The following is a 25,467-nucleotide window of genomic DNA, read 5'->3' on the forward strand; positions in this document are numbered from 1 at the left end:
AAGTGGCAGGAGGTGGCCATCTTTAATCTCTACAAATTATTTACTTTTCACACTATTTAAAAATATTGTTTCGGATTATAACAACTGCAGCTGCCCCTTTAAGGAAGTTGCTGCTGACAGAGTCAGGATTTTTAAACAGCTGCAGAATTTCCTTAGTAAGGGTTTTCATGAATAGTTCTTTAATATCCTGGGTCACGCTCCGCTATCTTCTCACTCACAACGAGCAGCATCTTCCTGAACAAGTAGTCGGTCCCGTTGTCTTCATTGGTCTGTCTGTGGAGCGCTCAAGGTGAGGAAAGGTATAATAATTTGGGATATTGAATTATGAGAGTCTGTTGTCCAATAATACAGCACAGCAGCCCTGTTGCTGTAAAGTCTACAGGAGCGTCCTAGGATATACTTTACATAATAGAGCAAGTAGCTGTGTGTCAGGTCTGATGAGGGGGAGATTAATCAGCCAGATCATAGTAATGGCTGTGCTCATATAGATCCTGAAGATTTGATTTTGAGTTCTCCGTCTTTGGAAGCCAGTGATCAATAATTGAAAACTGAATTAAAATGTGTGTTTCTGATCATTAGGAACATTAATTGAGTAGGGAAAAGCCAGGCATAAATTAAGCTACTACAAACTGTATTTTTTAATATCATATGTAAAGGTACTATCAGTTTAGCTAGGCCCCCGCAATGAACATTCTTCTTTATTAAGGTCATATGAACCCTGTACAGCATGCTTGGGGAACTGGTTTGCTTGCTCTCCAGTGATTAAGTACATACAGTGAGGTATAGTATAAATGATGATGATATAGTATGCTACAAAGTCTTTATCAGCACAAGTTTGGGGTTGTCACTTTACTCTCATTCCTAGGCCTTTGACAAATTCCCCATGAGGACAGAGGTTCTGAACTTTCTGAGGCCTCTGATACCTGGATCTAGGCTCATTTTGGCTTTCTCTGATTTTGTGTCTTACTCCACAATAATTTTGAATAAGGATTCAAATGTTTTAAGGCCAGAAGGGCCATTATGATCATCCAGTCTGATCTCTTGTATAATTCAGGCCACAGACCATTACCTACTAATTCAATAACTTCTGTTTGAGCTATAGTATATCATAATGCTTAGAAAGATATCCATTTTTGATTGAAATATGTGAGAGAATCAATTTAAATAACTTAAAAACTTACCTAAACCTTTGTCCAAAATTCAAATGGAATTAGCCTGAAATTTTTCTGAGCTTTGAAGTAGATTGTTCACTTTTTTCTCCTCTCCTTTACATCCTATTTTTCTCCTCCAGTATTAACAATCCTTGAAACTTCCTTATTTTGGCAGCTGTCAGGAGCAGAAGTACAAAATGGAAGTACCCCAAGAAAGCCCCTTATGAAATTTTCAGTCTGATTTCTAAACAGCAAAGGTTGAGAAATAAGGTTTATTTGAGCTTTAATTAGCTGATTTCCCCCACCCCATCATTAAATATCCTGATTCTTTGGATATACCTATACCTATCTCATAGAATGGGAAGGTTATTGAGTCCAGCCCCCTGCCTTCACTAGCAAGACCAAGTACTGATTTTGCCCCAAATCCCTAAGTGGCCCTCTCAAGGATGGAACTCACAACCCTGGGGTCAGCAGGCCAACACTCAAACCACTGAGCTCGCCCTCCCACTTCAGCAAACTTTTCTTCAGATTAATTTATTTATAGCTCAGGACAGCGCTCAATCAAAACCTGGATGTAAACTTCCTAGCTCTATAATGGGCCAAACCACAGCCCTAGAACCAAATCTGAGGTAACAAAAATGTGAATCCAAACTCAAACTCTGGGAAAGTTTGAAGATGTCAGAATTGGCCTATTACACACTGATATGTTTGAACTCAAACTTGAATCTGAACTACAGTCTGGATCTGAGGTTTGGGTTCAGGATTTTGGACCATCTTTGCCTGGAGGTAATCTTTATTACATTGGCTTGAAATGGGGCAGAGCACAGGCATGCTGACCCAGTGGGATAATTGTGCCTCAAGAGCTCAGTGCCTTTCAAAGACAGCGTGTCTGCTACACCACCCCTTGCAAAAAGCTCCCCTGCCAATCCAGCCACCTCCATTGACTGCTGTGGAATGAGTGTTACTGGGGCTCTGCCGGCTCCCTGCCTCAGGGGATGCTAGCGATGAGCAGTTCCTTTGCTGTAAGTATGCCTGGCATCTATGCCCATGCTTGTGCACCTGTGCAAGGCCAGGCAAAATCTATCCAGAAATTGTTTTTGTTAGTGGAATCATCTCCTGAGTTATGCTGACAAGGGATGTTGTTGGCTCCTCCTCGGTGACTTCACTTATCTCATTAAATGGATGTACCTACTATATTTGCATGCTCATTATCTAAGTAATTATCATCCATTCCCTACTCCTGACAATGCCACAGGCATATTTTCCCATATTAGGAAATTCACCTCTTTAAAAAATTGACATTTTTTTCAAGGCAACAATACCCCTATGTTGTGCTGGCTGAAAAATCAACTAGTTCTATAGTCATCATAATTTTAAATGGCTCAATAAAGACTTCCACTCAATGAGCAGTAGTGTTTATAGAAACAGGTAAGATCTTAGACTGTACTGAGAAACTGATAGAAAATAATTGAGAATACATTATATATTCATGCTGTCACATTGATGGTACATCTTCAAAGCTGACTGTAGAATGCAGAGTGGTCACTTCCAAAGACACAGCTGCTCTAGAAAAGCTCTACAAAAGCATTCAGTCAGGGCTGGGGCTTACATCAGAAGGAGAAATTCGAGAGATGAGAACCATTTAGTTTGGCTACCCATAGAAACGGAAACAAACCTCACACTTCTGTTTTAGGTCTAGATTTTTGTACCGACAGCAGGCTGAAACTTTTTTGATGATTTTTTTCACCAATAAAGGGGTGTATCAAAAATGAATTTTATAGCAAACAAAATTTCATAGGATGAATTTTTTCCATTTTCCAAATAAAATCATTTTGCTTACAAAATGTTTCTCGTTTTTCACTGAATAAAGCAAAGAGTGAAAAAATTCAAATAAAACAAAAACTTTTCTTTCAACATTTTTTTGCAAACCCCACTCCCTCCCAAAATTTCAGTCAGTCCATTTGAACAAAATATGGAGATGTTTCAAATCCCAAATTCTGGTTCAGCTCAATGTCGGCTCTTGTCACTTCACCAAGCTCAGTTCTTTAAGGGCTTGATCCTGCAAGGTATTAAGTAGTCTGGCCTGGTCCACAAAGCAATTAAGCACATGCTTGACTTTAAGAATGTGAGCAGTTCCACTGACTTCTTCAGTGAGACTATTCGTGTGCTTAATGCTAAATACATATTTAAGTGCTGTGCTGGAAAGAGGCCAGAACATTCACTACCTTGCAGACTGAGTCCTAAAGCTTCCATCAGAAGTCACTCAGTTCCAGTCCTTCACCACTTTTGTTCTCTGAATTTTGCTCTTTTTGGGGGATGGGGGATGAAAATGAAGACCAAGGGCCCAATTCACTATTGCCTTACGCCACTGACACTACTCTAACTTCTCTGAAATGTCCTGAAACTGGTGTTATGCAATAGTGAATCATAAGAACCTAAGAGCAGCCATACTGGGTCAGACCAAAGGTCCCCAGTATCCTGTCTTCCAAAAGTGGCCAATGCTAGGTGCTCCAGAGGGAATTAACAGAACAGGTAATCACCAAGTTATCCATCCCCTGTTGCCCATTCCCAGCTTCTGGCAAACAGAGGTAGGGACACTCCAGAGCATGGTTTTGCATCCCAGCTCATCCTGGCTAATAGCCATTGATGGACCATCTTCCATGAATTTATCTACTTCTTTTTTGAACCCTGTTATAGTCTTGGCCTTCACAACATTCTCTGACAAAGAGTTCCACAGGTTGACTATGCATTGTGTGAAGAAATATTTCCTTTTGTTTGTTTTATACCTTCTGACTATTGATTTCATTTGGTGAACACTAGTTCTTGTGTTATGAGAAGGAGTAAATAACACTTCCTTATGTACTTTCTCCACACCAGTCGTGATTTTATAGACCTCTATCTTATCCCCCCTTCATGATCTCTTTTCCAAGCTGAAAAGTCCCAGTCTTATTAATCTCTCCTCATACAGCAGCCATTCCAGATCCCTAATAATTTTTGTTGCCCTTTTCTGAACCTTTTCCAATTCCAGTATATCTTTTTTGAGCTGGGGTGACCACATCTGCATGCAGTATTCAAGATATGAGCATACCATGGATTTATATAGAGGCAATATGATATTTTCTGTCTTATTATCTATCCTTTTCTTAATGATTCCCAACATTCTGTTTGCTTCTTTGACTGCCGCTGCACATGGAGTAGATGTTTTCAGGCCCTGAGTATGCATTTCTCCTCCCTTGTCTCATATATATTGCAAGTTTTCTGGGAAATTGATTATATGGAGGATGGACAGACATGTTTTTACACTGGCAATTTCAGACAGTTATCCATTAGGAGAAAATTACCCTTATTAACTTGTCTTTGTAACTTGATTAGAGCTTGATGTCCAAATCAAATAAAAAACAAACTAAACTGAAGTATGATTTTTTATTCCAGACTAGTTGGCCTTGTGACAGTGGTCATAAACCAGAGGGTTTAAACAGCAAAAGGGAAAGAAATTAATCTGTTCATGTACTGAAAAAAGTTTTAGAGGATGCAGACTAATTGACATGACAAGTCCTTTAGGTGACTGTATTGAATCATGGCCTCTATAGCAAGGATTGGTGGTCTCGGAATCTGTGTGTGTCCACTAGGAAACTATCTTATTCAAATGCATAGGGCATTGGAGACTCCAGGCTTCCTCTCTCTATAGAATTCCAAACACATCTGGTTAGACAATAAATGGAACAGGCGGATTGGCCAAAACTCATCCCTAGACTATTGATTTCAATAAGTTACACCAGGAATTAATTTGATACAGCATTTTCCAAATTTTGAAATTCCATGACTCCTTCCCTTACTTTCCATTCCTTCATATCTGAGAGAATATTTTCTGAGTTACTTCCTGTTTTTTTCCTCTGGATATCATGATTTTCTTCCCTTCATGGTCCATAATGTTATATAGTGTCACTGAGTTCCTTAAAAGCTGCTTCTTTCCCTCCCACCTCAGCCTATATTTCAGTGGTGGGTGAAGTGATTCATTAATTTCAGTGGAGTTTTGATTATACCTCCTCTGAAGGTGGCCCAAATCTGATTTGACATGAGGCTATAGGTGAGCACATTATTTAGCTTAAAAAAATCACTTCAGACTGAAAATGTACAGAGCAATAATCATACCTTAAAAAAGCTGGTCAAAGCTAGTCTCAGACTAGGTGCGCAATAGAAATGCTGCATAAGGACCAGGGCAAATCTCTACAGAGACCCAGTCATGATTTAGGGTTTGTCTACACTTGAAACGCTACAGCAGCATAGCTGCAGCTGCACCATTGCAGTGCTTCAGTGTAGACCCTACACCTACACTGAGGGGAAAGGTTCTCCCATTGGTGTAGGTAATCCACTTCCCCAAGAGGCAGTAGCTAGGTTGACAGAATTTTTTTTCCAACAACCTCGCGCTGTCTAGAGCAGGGGTTAGGTTGGCTTAATTATGTCAGCTTAACTATGTGGATTTTTTAAGCGACATACCTGGGTCAACCTAACTTTTTAGTGTAGGCCAGGCATAAGTGGGAGTAAATACACTAGCAAAGCCTCAATTCAGTATTTATCAGATGAAATACATCTCACCAGATCAAGTAAACAAAGAAACAGACCCAAGTTAACTTTAATGGAAGAAATGATCCTAAGCAGAATTCATTCTGCTTTTATCACAATAGTAGTGCTGGAATTTTAAATGCTTTTTAAAGTCACAAAAAGCACAAAATGTTTCTAATTCAGTAAATAATTCATTAATCCTACTTTGATTTAATCCACTCAGTGCTGCTGGTTGTTTTTCAAAGACAGATTAATATTTACTTTGCCACAAAAACAGGTGGCTAGCTTGGGAGTGAATTTATTTCCCCAAGAGACATCTCAGCTAGGAAAGCTTGCTTCTGGTACAAGTCAGCGAAGCTAAGAACTTTATTTTTTACATGATCCCTCACAAACAAGGCCCTTCTTTATTGGAAGTCCTTGTTTGTATCTGTTCATACTCTATTGCCAGCACTAAATGTATTTTCGTAGACAAGAGACCCTGATTAGCAACTTGACCTTTAGTGGCGGAGAGTTTGTCGAGGGGTGTCATAATGACAGAGTGCCACTACTCCACCAGGGGGGAAGGAAGCAGAACAATTGGCACAGCCCACACAATGTGTGGGCAAGCTGGCTCCTCAGTATCGGAGAGATTCGTTGATTCAGTGCATCTCATGGACTGTCTTCTCTGGAGGGGCTTCCGCAGAGCTCTGCTTACAGTTTAAATCTACTTTCCCCAGGGGTAAGTCCTTCCTTACTCTTAGATGTAGCTGGTTGTACAGGCAGAGGAGACGTCAACTGCCACATAGACAGAGAAGGTGTTCCTATGAGGGTAATCCTAAAATCAAGACGTGTCCACAGGAGGTTATACTTTGGTTTATAACTAAGGCCCTACTTACTTTGTGATATTGCGGAAATTGTGGTTTTTGCAATATTAGGCTTCTATTGCAATTTTGACAGCAGGGTCTCCTGCTTTCAGCCCTAGACATCCGGAAGCGGAAAATTGAGGAAAAGTAATAATGGACTTCATTACCATAAATAAGGTCTATTATTACTTTTCTGCAATTGTCCATGGCTTGTCCACAACTGAGCCGCAATTTTTTTTACAGTCATCCCGCTATTCAAGTAGGGCCTTATTTATAACAGAAAAAACAAAAACACCTAGTTTCTGCTTGTCTATTATGGGCCCTTCAGAATGCCCCATAGGCCAAGTGATCTCACTATTGCAGACCAAGAACAGGGAGAGAGAATTCAAAAGTTGAGGCCTCCTCACAGAGAACTGCCTACACAGCAGGGCTCACTTTTTCAATGAGGAGGCTCTAACCAGACTGCCTCCACTGACTGCAGCTGTGGATCAGAAATGAGTAGCATCACCAAGGGGCAGAGCCGGAATCAAGAAACAAGGTGAGGAACCAGAAACAGGAGTAAGCTGAGGTAGCAAGGACTGAACAGGAGCACGGCTGGGGAACAAGGCAGGATAAGGAACAGAAGTTGGGCTGGAGTAAGACAGGAACAAAGCAAGGAGGAGCAGCTGCAAGTACAGGGACGATCCCAGCTGCAGGCATGAACACATTAGGGTTGCCAGGCATACGGTTTTCAACCACCACACCTGGTCGAAAAGGAAACCTGGTGGCTCTGGTCAGCATCACTGACCAGGCCGCTAAAAGTCTGGTCGGCAGCGCAGCAGGGCTAATGCAGGCTCCCTGCCTGCCCTGGCTCCATGAAGCTCCTGGAAGAGGCCGGCATGTCTGGCTCTTAGGTGCAGGGGCAGCCATGGGGGCTCCCCAGCCAATGGGAGCTGCAGGGGCAATGCCTACGGGTGCAGGCAGTGCACAGAGCCCCCGGCCCCTCTGCCTAGGAGCTGGACATGCTGGACTCTTCCAAGAGCTGCCTGAGGTAAGCACCACCCAGCTGGAGCCTGTACCCCCTTCCGCAACCAAACCTCCTGCCCCAGCCCTGAGCCCCCTCCCACACCTCAACTCCGTCCCACACCCCAACCCCCTGCCCCAGTTCTGATCTCCCTCCTGCACCCCAAACCCCTCATTCCTGGCCCCATCCTAGAGCCCATACCCCCAGCCGGAGCCCGCATCCCCTGCCCCAGCCCGGTGAAAGTGAGTGAAGGTGGGGAGAGCGAGCAGGGGGCGGGGGGAAGATGGCTGCTCAATGTGTTATAGGGTTGCCAATGTTTGGGGGATTGCAAGTGCTTAAAAGTTAGGAAATGCTGAAATTGAATCTGTCTGTTCGGCCCCTTGTGCTTATGCATTATGCTACAATCTTTGTTTACATGATCACCAGCTGTTTTTTCCACAAGACCCCTACCTCACTCAACATAGCTCAAGGGATCTGCCAACGTTGTGCCAAATCCACTCAACCACCATGCTCCCCTAGAAAAATTATTCTAGAGCCATTAGGGTTAAATATGTCTACTGGTAGAGATCATTGCTTTAGGGCTTAATTGTGCAACCCTCCTTTACATTGGGCTACACTATACCTTGCAATCTGCCAAGATTCTTATCAAAACTCAGTCCCTGCTTCCCCTTTGCTCCATGGGGGAACTAAGCTAGGCCAGATCTTTGCCTGGCACAGCTCACTTCCCCCTTGGTGCTGGCTCAGCTGCACTAGCACAGTGGGAGCCGGAGCTAAGACTCTGCTCCTTCCCTGTCCCACCTGCACAGGAGAGGAAATAATGATTGATGGCAGTGACTGATGGCAGCTGTTCTTCCCAAGATGTTGATTCCCCTGTGCTATTGATAGACCCTCTTACATCCCAGCATGGGCTCCTAGGCTGGCTCAAAACCGAACCCAGTGGGGCAAGTAAATCCTCACCAACATGAAATCCCGAGTTTCAATCTGGAAATCTAGCAAACAAATCCAGAAATCCAGGGGTGCACAGTCTAGCCATCTTGTGGTTTCTCATCTTTGATCATGTCAGTGACAGTGAGCCTTCAGGAACTTTCCTGTGCATAAACTCTGCCATCCCTATGAGTGCAAAGTCTTCCTTGCCTGGTACTTAAATATCCCCTCTCCCCACATTTCCAATTATTACAGATGATATCACCATTTGAATTAATGCATATGGCCTGAAGTTCCATTCAAAAGAGACAAGAGGGCACCGTTATTATTGCTAAGATTATCTGTCTTCAGTAGTCTCCCCCCACTTTTTTTTTTTAAATGGACTTCACCCAGGTCTCAGACATTGCCCTTCAGGAAGAATTAGGAGCTGACATGACATCACATACTATTCCTGCTTTCTTTAAGAGAAGCTTGTTCCTGTACATTCAGGCAAGGTGTCATGATAATGTGGAGTTATATATGCTTTCATCCAATGGGAGCCACCTGTGACTGGAGGCTAAATATAACATGAATCTCAGAACTAGTTTGACAGCCTGTAGATAGTTCAAAGCTGTACTTACATAAATTTGCTTTAATTAGTAGTATCCTGGATTCTGACTGGCAGATGCTGGGACCGGATGACAGGGGATGGATCACTGGAGGATTGCTGTTCAGCTTATTCCCTTAGAAGTATCTGGCATTGGCCACTATCAGAAGACAGGGTACTGGGCTAGATGGACCACTGGTCTGACCCAGTATGACTGTTCTTATGGAGCAACTCACAAGCAATTTGTTTCTTCAACTTCCTTAGCTTTTTCAGTGCTGAGCAACTGTAAATGGCACTTTAACAACATAGTAAAGGGGCTTTCAGCAGCAGATTGCTTCCTCTCTTTGAAAATAATCACTTTTATATTCAATTATTTTCCATGGATTATTTTTAGTTTGGATTGGATGATTAGCACACTTTCGGTGCTCCTGAAAATCAATACCAGCCAGGGGAGAAATTGGCTTAACGAGGTAGGTAGCAGATAGAAATGGAATCTGTATTATATCTACTTTAATGAACACATGGAAACAAATTCTATTGATCACCCCACATCTTGAAACTTACAATAGGGATCACTTTTTAAAATATATAGGGTTGTGCATTTCAAGCTAGGGTACCCTCAAACTTATATTAAACAAGCGTGTGTAGCTGGAGATTATTGTTATGATGAAAGGTGCTAATGGCTGCCATGGGTTGCAGGTACGGGGGGAGGGAAGGGAAGATGTCTTCGATTTATTGCTAATCAGTCTAGCTTTTATGTACTAGTTGTTGTAATCATTTTGACTAATCAGACTTTGTGTGTAACTAGTTGCTGGGACAGTATGTGTACAATAGTATCTTCAATTTACTACAAACCCCTGAACATACTGATTGCAAATGAATCAATAATAAAGTAGTGGATAACCCCACTGGGAGATAATGATACAAACATCAGAACTTCGTTGAAATTGAACCGTCTCCATGAAGAGTTTCAATTTTGTCAAGTCTGCAAATTTTGATGAAAAATGTTTCACTGTAATTTTTCCATCTCCCTTTAGTTATATAAAAGGGAAACTCCTTAGACAATCTCTCTCTTTCGGAACTGACACCAATAGCAGCAATACCAGAGTGGGAGAAAGTATCAGGAACCACCATCCCTAGCCAGTCTTATCTCACCCACCCTCAAGGAAATGTTTAGGTGAGCAGATTTGCCTTGCATGGAAGCCTGAATCATCTCAGTTAGACTCACAGAATCAGAAGGGGAATAAATTCCAGAGTTTAAGTTATTCTGGAATCTTATTGCAATGAAATCGGAGCAAGTTTTCAATGATTTGCAGTAAAGCCGGCATGCAGCATTTTTCATGGTTCTCATATACATTAGATGTTATATGCAAGATTAGTGACATTGATTACTTCCATTTTGGAACATCCAATTTGGACTCTTTAAAGGAACCTGGTATTCAGAAAGTACTGAGCACCAATCCTCTGGGGAAAAAAATCAGACCACTTCAGCATCATCTTGATGCTCAAAAAGTGACTAGCAATTGAGCCTTCTATGTCTTGGTGAAGTGTTTTCAAAAGTGACTAGTCATTTTACATGCCCAAGATGAGGCATCCCTAAAGGGGTCTGATTTTCAGAGGGCGAGTGCTCAGCACCGAGCACCAGGCCCGTTTGAGGAGTCCCGGAATTGAGATACCCCAAAATCACTAGTCATGTTTGAAATTTTAGCCAAAACTTTTAGTTAAATGGACAGTAATATTTCAATCTGACACCAATGATAAATGATACATGTTGCAAATACTATAGTTACTTAACTGAGAGGAGGTGTATAGAACTCTCACAGCTTGCTGCTGGGACAGCTGGGGGGAGCTGCCATTTTGTTTCAATTCAGATGCAGAATATTAGGGAGAGTTGCTATATTCTGTTTTTCTTATTGAAACTTTAAGAGAAAACAATACAGAACAGATAATCTCACACAGGAGTCACCTAAAAATAGCATACATGTTTTGCTGCACAGATTTATCATGCCAGCCAAAAATTATAGAAGTCTGATATCTAAGCCAATTAACACCAATGCAGTCTTTTTCAATACCAGTTGGCATGCTTCTTTAAGCAGTAAATTGCTGAATTAGACTCTTCCTCTACAATACTTGAGAAAAATTACAACTCTTTACTGAGGCAGGAAGCTTCAAACAAGTGTACAAACAATTGATGTACCATAGGTACATCTCAAATTATTTACTTTGTTATATATCTCATAGAGCTGGAAGGGACCTTGAAAGGTCGTTGAATCCAGCCCCCTGCCTTCACTAGCCAGACCAAGTACTGATTTTGCTCCAGATGGCCCCTTCAAGGACTGAACTCACAACCCTGGGTTTAGCAGGCCAATGCTCAAACCACTGAGCTATCTCACCCTCCTATAAATCTTTAAGATGATGCACGGATGTTTTTAGCTATGTTCACTGTCCTATATTATTAGTCTTATTTTGTTTAGTTATAAGCTGGATATTTCAGGCCAACTTCCTTTTCCCACCCCCACCCCCCTTAGGGGGAAAAAAAGTGTAAGCATTTGCACCACCAAGACATAGAACATTCTTTGGATTAGTTAAAGAAACATCACTATGATGGATGAACCCACACTGATTAAAGGTATATTATAGGCATTACTCTACAATCTTTCCCAGGAGAAACACTTAACCTATTTCCATTAGCTATTTTGAAATACCATTGAGAAATTTATTCCTATTGACTTATAAATGCAGGTGAAACATTAACATTATCAGCTTAAAAATCAGCGCTTGATTAGTTAGCAATTAGTACAATAACATTAATGCTGTTACTTGCTGCAGTATATAAGGGTCAAATTCTGAAGTCATGGGAGTTTTGCCTACATAAGGACTGTAGCAAAAAGCTGGATAAGGACAACAAGACTTAACCCTATGAATTCTCTTATGCCCTAATTCAATGCAGTGTTCAGGCATGTGTCTCACCTTAACCTGAATCCACAGAGACTTAAGCATGCTGTAAGCAGTTCCACACAAAGCTATAGCAGCCTCCAGTATCAGTTCCTGGCATTGCAAGGATATTCACCTTGAGTGCCCTTTGATCACTTTATGGCCTTGTGATGACCAATTTCTGTCATAACGTAGCCCTCCAGCTAAGCCACATCTGTCCAGACCTCTTCCAGGGAGACAAAAGTCCAACTAGAAACCTAAATGTCCTAACAAGAGATTGTTTAATTTGTCTTGGGTACTTCTCCATCCTTCCTCTGTGATCAGCACTCAACCCCATCACAGGCTCAATAGTCCTTGTGCTAGGGCTTTTACACCCCTTCCTTAAAGCTGGTAGCAGAACCCAGATCCACGCTCTGCTCTAGGTTGCAGCTTGGTCTGCTCCTTTAGATGCAGTGCTGTGTCCCCAGGACATTCCCTACCTCTTAGCCCCTGGTGCTGTTTCCCAGGAGCTTTGTGTTAATAAGCCTCTCCTCAAGTTCCCAAGCTTCTCTTTAAGTCCTTCTAGCTCCTTCCCTGGAACACCAACCCACAAGTATGGCTCTCTGGGTCTTACCCCATTTCCAGGGCCCACCACTGGAACTAAACAGGCTCTCCCCAGAGATAGAGAGAGCAAGCATGCACACTCACTCATTCCTGGGTCTCCTTTTTCTGACACTATTCTCCTATCTCTAGATAGAGAGTCCACCCTGATCCCTTCACAGTCTGTGACACATGCTTCGGTGCTTTGTGGAATTGTGGCCTTAACAATCACTCTTTTTAAAACAAATCCTTTTGGAGGATTCTCCCTATTCTTTTATAAAAGGGCCTCAAAATTAATTATTGTAATTTTCATTTATTAAAAGCACCTACTTTGTCACATAGCAGCTGTTCTTGTTTGTATCATTATCGCCCAGTGGGGTTATCCACTACTTTATTATTGATTCATTTGCAATCAGTATGTTCAGGGGGTTGTAGTAAATTGAAGATACTATTGTACACATACTGGCCCAGCAACTAGTTACACAAAAAGTCTGATTAGTCATAATGATTGCAGGAACTAGTACATAAAAGCTAGACTGATTAGCAATAATGATTTCCAGATGTGCACTAATGACTCACTAATGCAGTAGTCTCATGTCCTGCTTTATTAGAAAACTAGATATCCATCACCAACTGAGAGGGAAGATAGCAACAGCTACAGCAATGCCTTAATTTCTAGAAGTGCCGAACTCTCTGGCCAGCAGTTATTAACTAAAATGGGAAAACAGGCAGAGACTCCATGAAATCTACTAAGCACTTTGCTATTGCCAATCAATTTTATATGGAAGACACTCAGATACTATGAGGAATGGTGGCAGTATAAAATCTGAAAAGGGCACTCTTCAAAATAGTACTTGAGAGAAAAACAGGCAGTGACACACATATGTGCAGTAAAATGGTTAAAGTATGCCCTGGAATTTATACATCAACCAACCTATATAACATTATGTAACAAAATACAGCCTTAGGCCTTATTTACAGCACACCTTTCAAACATTGCACTGAATACAAAATTACTAGTTTCTTAATGAGACAAGGTGGCTGAGGTAATATCTTTTATTGGACCAACTTCTGGTGGTGAGGAATTGTCCGTTGGCCTGGCAAGAAGGGATGCCAGGCACCCTTAGACTCTTCTGGCAGCTGCTTTCTCCCGTTTCTTTCCTCTCTAGGACTGGAGGGGTAACAGGCCACTGCACATTGAATGGACCCTTGAAATATGTGTTGACTACTTATGCTAAACAATATTGTATTTATCTGTGACACTCTGGGTAAAAGTTTCCCAGATCTGAAGAGCAGCTCTGTGTGTCTAGAAAACTTCTCTCTCCCCAACAGGAGTGGGTCCAGTAAAAGATAATACCGCACCCACTTGTCTCTCTAATATCCCGGGACTGACATGGCTACAACACCACATACAATAATAATTTCTTCCTGGGACCCCTAGGCATTTCTATGGGTTTTGCACCATAGGGTCCAAGCTCTTTAAAAACCACTAATGAATTTATATTCACAATACCTCTGTGAGAACAGGTGGTATAATTCCAGATGAGGAACTGTGGCAGTTTGTGTGTGCAGGCATTGACACTGTGGTCAGGCTGTCAGCCATAGAGTTGGCCTCCAAAATGTATGGGGCGGTTGTCTTCTTCCTGGCATTGGAGACTGGCACCCAGGAGCCAGTGGTGAAAGACATCTCAGTGGGGAGGGCTTCTTTGTTTCCCTTGAACCCGTGGAGGACCTGGGCATAGGGGAGGTTCTCACTTCCATCTCATCCTTCCTATCCAACATTATCCTGTTTCTCCTATTCAACTGGGGGAACAATTCTCCAACCCTCTCCTGCTGGGGTGAAAGGACTCCAGCCTCTACCAAGTCACCGTTCAACTGCCAGCAGTGGTGTGTGGCAGGAGGAGCTTGGAGGGGTCTTTTCTAGTGCCCTATCAGGGCTCCTTGTACCAGGTCTACTACTCTTCAGGGATGCTCAGTGCTGCTTCTGCCAGACTTCAAGGCACATGCTGAGAGACTTTGGCCTGGCAAGGTGGAATACCAGGCACCCCCAAGACCTAGGAGGGTGTTGGTCCTGCTACTGCCAGTGACCCTACCTGCCCAGTTCCCCCTCCTCCTCCACCAGCCAACAATCCTGCTTGGGTGCCAGGGGTAGCCCCCTGTTGTGGCCAGCTGAGTGGATGGGCCCTGCTGCTGAGAGCCATTGGGTGAGGTCTGTGGAGGAGGGGGTTGCTCTGCCATCCAGGAGCAGGTCTATATCGGGGGAGACCACCCCTCCTGCTATGCCCCATCCCTGCCTCCCCAAGCCACAGTCTCATTGCCCTTGCACACTGGACCTACCCCAGCTGGCTGGCCCTCCAGTGAGAGCCGTGGAAGTCTGGGTATTGGTTATCAGGAAGGACAAGGAGGAAGCGTAAGTTGTGGGCCTAGCACCTCCCCCTCCTTGAGGGGGGGATGCCTCCACAGGACATCTAGGGGGAGCCACCACTGAGCCTGATTCTGTGTCCCCAAGAAAGTCCAGTTGGTGGACCCCGTCCTGAATCAGGGCAATTGTTGCCAGAGCAGCTGGAGAGCCCCAAATCAATCAGTGTTCAACAAGATATTGAGGCTGTGAGTGCACTGAGCCCATCCCGGTGCCTGAGCATGGTGTCCTATAAGGGGCACCTCACGCCTGCCCTCAGTGCAGCACCATCCAAAATGTAGTTTCTGTCTTAGTCCCTGACACAGGAGTGAACAGCAGAGGGAGTACAGCAGCTGCCCATGAAATGAGGTAGGGGAATAGAAATACCAGCTGCACAAATGCTCCTGCCTGAAGGCTGTGGGGCCACTGATGGAGCTTAGCTGGACGATGACCAGGAGTCTGTGGAATTGGCTGGGTCTACAGAGTTCTTATCCCCTACCGTGCTGCAGGATGATCTGCACCAGTTCCTAGTAGATGCCTTTGGCTCCAGGGGGAAGGTACAACTCACTCTTCCGTGGTGGTGGTGGGGACTAGCAGTGGGCAAACAGTTTCCATGATTCCCTGATCTACTTTGGGATGGACTATGGATTGCTGTGGGGGTGGGTGGCACTCTTGGCTGTGAGGATTCTCGGCCTTCAAATGATACCAACTACCACCACCTCACTTAACACCAGAGGCTGTAGGGTGAGTCTTCACAGATGCCAAGTGTCTCGCCTTCCTTCAGAAAGGGGGTGGGGGGAGGGAGAATACTCTGTGATCTTCCTGTAGGAGACTTTCACTGATCCAGCTGCTGAAGCCAGATGGCAGCTGGAGTTGGGGAATGGGGTGTACTTCAGCCACTTCTTGGGTGGGGTAGCCACCTGTTGTCCCTGGACCTATGGACTAAGGTGCGAGGGGTTGCTGAGGTCATGCTGGGATGTCTACTGGACCTCTGGGTCTGCGTGGAGGGGATTCTCAACCTGGTTAACATCTCTGTCCTGATGCTGTGCCCAGAGTGGGTGTGCTTCTATTGCCAGGCATCTGCCTTCCTCACCACTTTGTACCCTCACCAGGGGCTGGTCCTGGGTGGGGCTTCTAACATCACCCTGTACATGTGGGACTTTCTTGCGACAGAGAAGTGCCAGGCCACCATGGACATCCTCAGAGAGATTGTTGATCATCAGTCCCTGGTGGATGTCTGGCCCAACCACCTCCCGGACACCACCACCTTCACTTATGTCCATGTGGAAGACACATGGCTGTGCCACTCCTGGATGGACTGCATCTATCTTTCTCGATTTCACATCTTGCATGCCCACTCCTCGAGCACCAGTCTTACCCCATTCTCAGACCACAATCCGGTGGCCATCACGGCCTTGCTGACACCTGAGCCACTAGGGCTGACCTACTGGCATTTCAGTAACAGCCTGTTGGAGTAAGTGGGTTTTGCAGTGTCCTTCCAAGAGTTCTGGAGGGCCTGGCAGAGCCATGTGGGAAAGGCCCATGCCCATCTCTTCTGCCATGACTACACCTGGGGACCAGCCAGAGAAGGGACACAGCAATAGAGCAGCTGGAGTTGGATGTTTTGGAGCCAGAGAGGAGCCTGGCTGCTTGTATTGGGGATCTATCCCTCTGGAGAGGGCATCAGAAGAAGCTGGATGAGTGTATGCTGACAATGAGCTCCTCATGGCCCAGGACCTGGGAGATCTCGCATAGGTGGAGGCTTGCAAAGCCATTTATTAGGCAGTCTCCTCCAGTTGGGTCAACTGGGTCATGAACTCTTGCCTGATGGTCAGGGATGGGTGGCGGATGGGCTACCTCTCACCTGTGCTCTATGCCATCCAGTGGGGCACAGGTCCACTGCTCTGTCTGGCCATGCACCTTTCTGCCACCAATCCCTCCCCACTGGAGAATGGGATTGACCTAGAGGCCAGGGTGTCTGACTGGTTGTGGAGGTGAATGGGCCAGCTCCGGAGCCTTTCCCTTAGGAGAGGGCACCGGTGATCAACCAATTAGTCCCATCCATGTTCTGGCATCACTTCAACACCCTAAGTCTGCCCCCAGGGACTCTGGCCAGCCTCCAGCAGAATATTCTGAAGTTTTTCTAGCTGGTCTCTGTGGGTGATCTGAGCCTCCTCCTGCGAGAGGGCGGACAGGGCCTGCTCGGTGTCTGTAGCCAGGTTCATGCCTTCTGCCTCTGCAGAGGCTCCTTTACAGTGCAGGTAGTCCAATGTGGAGCATGCTGGCACACACTTTCCTCTGCTGCCTCTCAGTGCTCCAATATGTCCGGCAGCTCTTTTATCCCCACCTGCGGTGTCTCCCCCAATACCTCTCTGACTGCTGGTCTTTTACTAGGACCTCCTCAGGACCTGGAAGCTAGTTTCAACAACCAGGTCCATAGCAGCCATCAAGGGGGAGAATCTCTTCATAGAACTCCGACTACATAACCCCCACTTCCATGTGCAGGTGGTAGAGTTCCCCCACGATGTACCAGAGGTTGGTCTTGGCTGGCACCACCAGAATCGGAGACCTCCTGGACTATGATCAAAGGAACTGGGTGGACCTTATGGCACTTGGCCAGCTCATGGGGCTGCCCACCATGCATGTCCCTTCATTTGCTCCAGGAGGTGAAGGCAACCTTGCCTCCCACATCTTTCGCTTTTCTTGAGTGGGTCACGTGGGAGGGTCCTTCCTGTGGATACCTCGTCTCTGGCCCTCTGGAACTCATCATTAGGTCCCTGCCCTGCAAGCCCCCTCAGCTTCCTCTGACAAGCAACCTAAGTCAACTGAAGAACATCCAGCCAGTTTACCTCCAAACTGCATCCTGAGAACATTCTTGTGCTTCATACCACCTACTTCCTTGTCCTCATGTCTCACCATAATACAAAGTGGTGGGACCTGCTGCTACCTGAGGAGGGTGAGGAATCCCAGAGAGTGACCCTGCACTCCATTCTGGCTCCATGGCTGACCAGGGATATCAGTTGATGGCTGATGTGGTTCACTTATCCTTTCTGTGGAGAGAGGGAGACCCTTGCATGTATCTACATAGGATGCGTCAGACTGTGGATTTGAGGGTCCGTTCAAAAGCATCTGATGGTTTGGATTGGACCAGTGGTCTGCCTATTGACTACCCCGGTCTAGGTTCATTTGGTCCTGCTACGGTACAAGGGACTGGACTTAGTGACCTCTCAAGGTCCTTTCCAGCCCTATATTTCTAGGAGTCTATGATTCTATGTGCAAACTGAGATTTTTTTTCAATGGCTCGTAACTTGGCCAAAAGTTGAATGTTGTTTGTTTGTCATGCGAGAAGAAAAAGCACATCCCTGACACCAGGGTAACCCCCTTCAAACCTCAAATCCCAGCTCCTAAGCATGGAGGCACTAGAGCGTCTGAAAAACTTCTTAACACTTAAAATGGGTAAAAAATTAATTTTTCCCTAATCTCATTCTCTGAAATGGCTGAACCATTTTTACTGAAACTTAAAAAAACCCCAAAACACAAAACAAAACACAACAAAACAAAAAACATCCAGCCAGGGGCAAAAGAGCAGCATGGAAAATTTCTTATAGTGGGAAACATTGAGTGACCCTAACTATAGTCACCATTACCAACTACCTATAATAAAAGTCATCTGAACTGACCACTGGCATGGGATTAGCTGTTCATTCTCATTTAATGTATAAGTGAGGTTTCAACAAGATGTGTTTTGCCAAAGGACATGTTAAAGAATGATAAAAATAGTTTGACATAGAAGCAGAAGACATTCTTAAGTACAACCACTGTAATGACTTTAAAAATCACTTTTAGTTTTAATAATCTAGGTATTATTAAGTAAATGATTAAATAATTTTTAATGCTGTGTATAATATTTGTAGCCAAACCAAGCAACCGCCTCCATCAGCACTGGTTTGATTTCAACAGCTTTCTTGGTATGGGCATTGTGACAGGGTGGGACTCACCATTGCGGTGCCTCCTGCTGGCTGTTCTGGGAATTAGCTCTACGCCCTCTTCTGGTGGTGTCTCAACTGCCGTCACCTCTGTTCCTGGAACTGTGGTGCTCCAAGATCACAGCCCTCTGGCTGTGCTGCACTCTATGTTCCCCCCTCAGGGGGAAATGTACTGCAGTCCAATGGTCTAACCCAGGGGTGGGCAAACTTTTTGGGCCGAGGGCCACATCTGGGTGGGGAAATTGTATGCAGGGCCGGGGCGGGGGTTGGGGTGCAAGAAGGAGTATGGGATGTGGGAGGGGGTGTGGTGTGCAGGAAGGGGCTCAGGGCAAGGGATTGGGGCAGAGGAGGGGTGCAGGGCATATGAGGGAGCTCGGAAGGGGGTTGGCGTGCAGGAGGGGTGCCGAGTACGAGAGGGGGCTCAGGGCAGGGGGTAGGAGTGCAGGAGGGGTGGGAGGTGCAGGCAGAGGGCTTAGGACAGGGAGTTGGGGGGCAGGGTGCAGGAGGGGTTCGGGCTCCGGCCTGTGCCACTTACCTAAAGCGACTCTGGGGTGGCAGCGGTGCGAACCGGGGCCAGGGCAGGCTCCCTGCACGCCTGCCCTGGCCCCATGCTGCGCCGTTCTGGAAAGCGCTGTGGCCCCTGGGGGAAGGGGGGTGGAGGGCTCCGCATGCGCTGCCCTTGCCGCGCCTCCAGGTACCTCCTCCAAAGCTCCCATTGGCCATGGTTCCCCGTTCCCAACCAATGGGAGCTGCGGGAGGCAGTGCCTGGCGGCAAGGGCAACACATGGAGCCCTCTGCCCCCCCGCCCCTGGGGGGCTGCAGAGAAGTGGTGCCGGCCGCTTCTGAGACTGCTGTGGGGCCTGTAGCACCACAGGGGACAATCCCACGGGCCGGATCCAAAGCCCTGAGGGGCCGGATCCGGCCCGTGGTTTGCCCACCCCTGGTCTAGCCACTTCCTCAGTGCAAGTGGGGTGAGGGCAGGGACCCGGGCCCACCCAACAATGTTCCCTCTAATTTTTTATATCTATGTGCAGAATGAACTTTATTATGTGCATCAATATGGAGGTGATGTCTGGTGGGGCTGGGGCTGAGGAGTTCAGCGTGTGGGAGGGGGCTCAGGGCTGGGGCAGAGCATTGGGGTGATGGCTCCAGCTGGGGTTGCAGGCTGTGATGTGGGGCTGCAGATGAGGATTTGGGGGTGCAGGCTGCCCCAGGGCTGAGGCCAGAGGACTCCCCCAGCCCTCTCACTGCCAGCAGCAGCATGCTCTGTGGGAGGGGCCCCTCTCCCCCTGCCGACAGCGGTGAGCTCTGGGGGAGGGGCCCCTCTTCCCCCACTGGCAGCAGCGAGCTCCAGGGCCAGGGGAGTGGCCTGTAGCAGCCCTGCACGCCCCAACTCGCTCCCCTCGCCAGTCCCCACCCACCATCTAGCTCTCTCCACTCCAGGCCCCTGTGGCTGCGCGGCCCTTTATAGCCTGCTGCATGGTCATGCAGCTTATAGGGAACTTAGTCACCCACTATTCTGGGTCCCAGCCAGTCCTATAGATGGCAGCCACATGCTGCGTCTCCTCAAACCTCTCAGTCTACTTCTCTGGGCCACTTCCCCACGGCCCCAGCACCATCTCTGCCCTTATCTCAGGGCCTCAGCGTGCCAGCAGTCAGCTGGGAGCTTGCTCTCATTCCCCTGATCCTGCTTAGCACTACTCTGTCCAAGGTGCTAGCTTTCTTCCTCCTGCAAGGCAGGCAGGCTTCCTTCCTCAAGCTCCAGGGAGCAACTGCCTCTGCTCTGCCCTACAGTTCTTCTTATATTGGCCTGCCCAGCCCTGATGGGCTGCTCCTTGCAGCCCCTCTCCTATTGACTGCTTTTCTCACAGCCTCCCTAGGGCTCCATTAACCCTTTATAGGCCAGGCATATTGTTAGGATGGAACCCCAACAAATTGTGAAGTGTGTTTACCATGGAATATCACTACAGGGTTGGTCAGTGCTGCAATAAGATAACCAATGATAGACATAGACTGAACATCCAGACTGTTTTAAGGACTCACTTACAGCTTGCTCTCGACGGTGCTCCATCTGTAAGGAGGCTACGTTCCTTTGGGATTAACCTCAATGATGACATATATGATATTGAACCTGACAGTACCCCCTTTAAAATGTTTTCACTATGCATGCTACTTAATATTCTGTAATTTTAAATTAAGGATACATTTGTAAATTGTTTATAACATTTATTATCCTTTTATAAGCATGTTATGGACATGAGCATTATGTTACACATGGTTATATGCATATTTGCCTAAGTTCATACAATTGGTCATTAGCCATGGTTACAGGGAAGCTATTAACCTGTTGGTTATTACAACTGATTAACCATTTATTAAAACATTTATTAGTTATTTACCTTTATAAACTATTGATAATGTACCCTTAACATAAAGCCTGACTAAATATTCTCCAGAGCTCTACTATATGCTCAAGAAAATTGAACAGCTTAATGCTGGCAGCAATTCCTTCCTCTTCCGCCCCCACAAGGTCTTGATTAAACATGGAGAGGTAACATCAGGAAAAGAGTGAATTCCAGATGTTCTTGCCATCAGTGACCAGATCCACTAAAAAACATGACCATTTAAGTATTAATAAATTGCAGTCAGATACCCATGGCCCCAACAGGTGCAGTCATAATACTGGCAAAGAAAGTATAACTAGCATTAGTTAATATGAATAGAAAATGAATTAATGATGAACTCCCATGAAAAATCACTGCCCCTTTCAAGATGCATGGATACATCTGCAAGAAATTAAGACAGCAAGTGCTGCATGCAGCACTCCTGATTAAAGTCTGGTTTTGCGTATTTGTTACAAACTTTACAAATGTTATTAATTCTCTGCCTACTTCAATACTTAGTCTTATTTATCATAAATTACTGAAATGAAGGCAAGAAAAAAAACTACTGATTTATTAAGGATCCTGTGGTATAAAACTATATTATATTAGCATAATACTAACTAGATTAGTAGAGCATACTATGTAGATAATTTCTCTAACTGTTTAACATATTGTCTTTTCATAAAACTTGGCATCCTTCAGGAAAAAAAACATCTATTTTACATTTAACTTGTCATTGTAATTACTCATAAGAGCATTTTAAGTATGTTTCATTCAATTCCTGTTTCTTCACACATATGTGTTCAAGTATACATCAATTTTAGATCAATGGAAATGCAATAAGTGACACCTATCCATATGATCTAGGCCCCAGCTAGTGCAGCTGAACTGACCCAGCGGGAGAAGTAAGCTACACCAGGAAGAGGGCTGGCACTACCTATTCTCTCCATCCCTCCTCCAGCCCAATTAAGCAAGGAGAAAAACAGGGACAAAATTGTGACTGAGCCACTATTCAGAATCTACTCTGCTCACTCCCCATTATTCAGGGAAGATTGTAGTCTTAGTGAGCTATGTCTTTGAATTTGCAGACTTTCCACTACTAAAACATACCTGATTAGATAACCTTCTGGCATTTGTGTGCAACACAGGCAAGAGACTGACCCACTCAGGTACAGCAGTCCACCCACGCTGATCACAATGCAGGATGTGGGAGCCTAAGGGGCTTGTCTAAATGGGGAGTTGGTTTGCAGCAGGATAGGATGTAACATTTACAGCACACTAGCCTGCCTCACCTAAAAGGTCTCATCCTGCTACCGCATACTGGAAGTTCCATAGTGCCCTTTGATCTACTGCGGTTTGAACAGCAGTCGAGCAAAGCTCACTATGAAACTTTTAGTGCATGGCAGCATGGTCCACAAAAACATGTATGGGGTAGATTTACATCACCACTTGCTGCTCACTAGCTCTCAATTTAGCCAAGCCCCAATTCTTGACACTGCTGTCATGCAGCATTCCACTATGATACTTCATTGTACCATAAAGTAGAGCAACTTTAAATGCTGAGGTTTCTTTTAATCAACATTATACAGTGTCTGGGCTCACGGGGTCCTGCATTTCTTGAATATCCAGCATTTCTATTGGCTTTAGGGATACAATGCTACCACATTGCTTATTTCCTAATGGAATTTAGGCCTAGAACTGACAAACACTTAAAACATTCTTAACTTTACACAAGAATAATCCACTGAACTCTTTGTAACTACTCATATGGCATGTATAATGTTAAACATATCTAAGTGTTTGCAGAATCTGGACCTTAATTATTACACTATTATTAATAAAAGTGATACAGTTTGCATTTAAAAACAAGTAAAATACGTCTTGGATTTTTTTTAATAGTGGGAAAAGTGAGCACAAGAGAGGTTATAAATCATAAGGACACACTCAAGAATCACATCATTAAAAACTCTGTGTAACATGAGCCACAAGGGAAAATATGAGATAATATAATATTAAGTCAAACAGCAATACTTCATAATGACTACAACCCAAACTACCAGCAAAGTTCATCTATAATTTAATGACAAAGATAGCCCTATATTTCATTGGGCTAGATTAGCATATCTTAATAGATTTATGTACAGTGCCTTGAGCCAACACAGAAACATTTGGAAGATGAAACTGAAGAAAACAATCTCAACGTTTCCATGTGTACCTTTAGTAATTGCTACAAATATCTGTGTTAAGACATTAACCCCAAATAGTGTTCAGCAGCTGCTCAACTACCAACTGAGAATCTCCACAGGACCTGAGTGAATACTAGGAAAGAGAGAGCGCGCAAAATAACCAGCCAGTCCACAAATGGACTCAATCTATTGCTTAGGGAAGGGGTGGGGAACCTTTTTTCTATCTTGGGCCCTTGACCCGCAATAAACATCAATCGTGGACCACACACAAGTAAAAAGCAACTTAATTTAGGGTGGGGTTTTTTTTTTTTTTTTTTATATATATATATGAGAGAGAAATATAAAACATTCCACTCACCTGCCTGGAGGTTCACGGAAGTTCGGGGCTTCCCCCCGCAGCAGGGCGAGCTGGCACTTGTGGCTCCAGCCCTGTGGGGTGGCGCCGAGGCTTGGGGCTTCCCGCCCATGGTGAGGCAAGCCAGCGCTTGCGGCTCCAGCCTGGGGTGGGGGCACCAAGACTTGCTGTGGGCCAGATGAAACGAAGCAATGGGATGGATCCAGCCCATGTGCCATAGGTTCCCCAGCCCTGGCTTAGGGAGACCACCCAGCCATCAACCCAGGTAGAACATGTGTTGCACTCAACAGCAAGCACTGCTCCAGGTGTATGCTGCTGTTGATTAATGCACCAGCAAAGAGAACTTGCGAATCTGTACTCCTGGCCTGCCTGGACGACTGCTTTCATCAGTATGTTTCTTACAGCAGAGGACACATCAGTGTTAGCTCTGCTTTTCTATGCCCCCATGGGAAGGATTTGCCCCCCAGTTTGTAGATACTGAAAGCCATCCCCCATGGCAAGATGCTGCTCCTTTGGTTCCTGCAGCCTATAGCCCAATCACACCCAACTGATTCTCCTGCTTTAAACATATGAACTCACTAGCAATCCTGTGCAATTTACACATCTTGTCTTAAGTGTTACCCTCAGGTGGGCAGCATCACACTAAATCATCGGCACACTTCATGAAGCAAGAGCCTCTGGTTTGCCTATTTCAAATGGGGAAATACCTGAAGAAAATAATAAGAAAACAGAAATGATACCATCATCCAGACAGGCAGAGGAAAAATACATTGGACTTTGGCATCACTTGTATAGCTTGTCATAGCAATAAAGTGTTATTGAATGGCCCTGAAATTGTGATAGAGTCCTTCAGGACTACTTACATCAACTGCAGCTGTTGGGAAGAGAGCCCTTTCATTTATACTGAGGCTGAGTTTAGCTTTGCCTGGGGGTTTGTATAGCTGTAGAGAGTCTGGGCTAGAGTTTGCTTCTAGGGACCCTGCTGCTCTCTGTTTAATAAGTGGGTGGAAGAGCAGACCATGGGGGTTTCTGGTGAACGGTGGCATGTCTGAAATACCCTCCTGCTGATATAGGCTGATTCAGGGTAGCTGCTTCTGATGAGCTCCTTATAAACAGGTCAGAATTATTGCTCTAGGCTTGTACTCACCTGTGGGGAGGTCCCCCTGGGAGAAAAATATAGCTCCTACAGCAGCTGCACCATACCTGCAGCTGTGAGTTCACTAAGAGGGAGGAAGTTGCCTGCTCAGCCCTTATATGGGGCCTAGAATCACCCCTCAGAGCAATGAAGCTATAACTAAGGTCATGGGACATTGTAGGTGAGCAGGTGCAGTTACACTGATGCTGGAGAAGAATGAGCATCTAAGAGGAAGCAGCGTTCCCAGCTACTGTCTCTAGCACTAGGATTATCACAGACAACAATAGTAAATGTTTGTGCGAGTCTTTATTTATTGCTTTAATTCCTGTTCCTTTGTTCATACCAATAAATCATTCTGCACTGAAGAGGTTGAGTTTGAGACTCTGCTCCTCCTCTACCATTTGGAACATCTCCATGGCCACAATTTCCATATTCAGAGCC

The 25,467-nt window shown here is 45.2% G+C and overlaps 1 protein-coding gene across 1 annotated transcript in view; it reads left to right on the forward strand.

The window, feature by feature from the left end:
- The first annotated feature begins 228 nt into the window (after positions 1-228).
- Positions 229-25,467, forward strand: part of RERG (RAS like estrogen regulated growth inhibitor) — a 151,194-nt gene continuing 125,955 nt past the window's right edge. The window contains exon 1 of the mRNA XM_039503026.1: positions 229-289. The gene's annotated coding sequence lies outside the window, so the exon portion shown is untranslated. The remainder of the gene's footprint in view (positions 290-25,467) is intronic.

Source organism: Mauremys reevesii, linkage group 1 (assembly GCF_016161935.1).
Source record: "Mauremys reevesii isolate NIE-2019 linkage group 1, ASM1616193v1, whole genome shotgun sequence".
NCBI classification, from domain to species: domain Eukaryota; kingdom Metazoa; phylum Chordata; order Testudines; family Geoemydidae; genus Mauremys; species Mauremys reevesii.